Here is a 1,908-nt window from a genome sequence, read left to right on the forward strand (position 1 = left end):
GTGTGATGTCTTGTGACCCTCACTAGAGTTCTGCCCCTATAGGTAAGTTCCATAGTCTCTTACTGATGGAGTCTCTCCGCCCCAGCAGGCAACCTTCTTGGGTAGGATCTCATCAAAATGGCTCTAGCATGGTTACTTTCTATAGCATTTTTCATAATTTGAGCAAGTTGTGAGTCCAGAACAAACTCTCCCCTTTCTTCCTCTCTCTTTTCCACAAACTCCCCTTCTCCCCAAGTTCACTGGGCTCTCCTGTGCACTTCTATGCCCTACTAGGCATCTCCCTATTGTGGGGCTCTCCCTTGCTGGACACACATACATTCAAACACACACACCTCCAGACTTGTGACCTTTTTCTGCTGCACCCTGTTAGCTGAGAGGTATAGTTAACCCTGCTCACATATACTGTTGTAGCTTTTCTCATAACCATCAGCACCTTTGGAAATTCCAGGGAATAAAAATTTCCATTGCTTTACTCAATGGAGTATAAAAAGTAAAGGCACCTTCCCCTGACTGTTACATATCTTCATCTCATCTTCCTCAGCCACTCTTATTAGACCCCCACTCCAAATCCTGTTGTACAGGAATCAGAGACACATCCAAGGCAATGGTTTTGAGCATCTTAAATCTAGCACTGTTGTCATAGGAAAGTTAATTAGTATCTCCTAAGAGCAATAATACCCAATTCTCTGGTTTGTCTATGTTTATCAATTTTTCTCTCTTTTTCACCTCTGCCTCTTGATTCCTTCTAAAATAGCATTTAAAATTTTTATCAAAGGAAAATCAACTAAAATAAATGATGCTAATATCACTTGTCATTATTCTTGTCCTTAGAACCTCAGCAGGGATTGGAATGGTGAGAAGAACCCTCCAGTCCTCACTCAGTGATAACTCCATCACATCTCCCCTTCCTTTTGGGTCCAGTTCCAAACTTCAGCCCAAAGGAAACCACTATCATTGCCATGCACTGGCTGAAGCTCCACTGGAATAGGGAGATTGGAATAGGTGGGGCTTTGGGAGACATCTCAGGCTGAGTGGTCCCCTATGACAGCAAGAAAAACATAATATTCACTAAGACAGTAAATAAGAATGGGAGAAAAGCTAGTAAGAGAAGAGGGTTCAGAGAGAGACTCTTAGAAAAATCAGCAGTCAAAAAACCAGGGTGATCATAAGAGTGTGATGCAATTGGGTGAGACCATTAGACATGTACCCTCTGCGGGGGAGGAACAGGAAGAGATGAAGGATGACAAAGAGGAGACCTCTGTTAGGCAACCAGACAGGGCTAAAAGGCCCTTGTTACTCAATAACTCAATTCACCACCTGACTGGGCATTAAAATTAATCTGGATGCTGCAGCAGGAGGGGGAATGTCCAGAGGGCTCAGGCTGGGACTGGCTGAATTTCTCATAGCTCATGCTGCAACACTGAAGTGAGCGACACAGCAAGAGCTCATATGTGTCAGTTATTACTTGTCCTGTTGATTATAATTATTCTAACAGGTGTGAGATGGTATCTCTTTGTGGTTTTGATTTGCATTTCCCTAATAGCTAGTGATGTTGAACATCTTTTCATATATTCGTTGGCTATTTGTATGTCTTCTAGGGAGTGATGTCTGTTCAGGTCCTCTGCCCATTTTTTTTATTGGGTTATTTGGGTTTTTTTTTTGTTGTTATTGAGTCGCATGAGTTCTTTGTACATTTTGGATATTAGGCTCTTATTGAAGGCAATGCTGGCAAATATATTTTCCCTTTCGGATGGTTGTCTCTTTACCTTGTCAATGATTTCTTTGGCTGAGCAGAAGCTTTTTAGTTTGATATAGTCTCATTCATTTATTTTTCCTTTCATTCCCTTGACTTTGAGGTCAAATTCATAAAATCCTCTTTAAGTCCAAGGTCCTTGAGTTTAGTTCTTA

This window comes from Pteropus alecto, unplaced genomic scaffold (assembly GCF_000325575.1).
Source record: "Pteropus alecto unplaced genomic scaffold, ASM32557v1 scaffold106, whole genome shotgun sequence".
Classification (NCBI taxonomy): domain Eukaryota; kingdom Metazoa; phylum Chordata; class Mammalia; order Chiroptera; family Pteropodidae; genus Pteropus; species Pteropus alecto.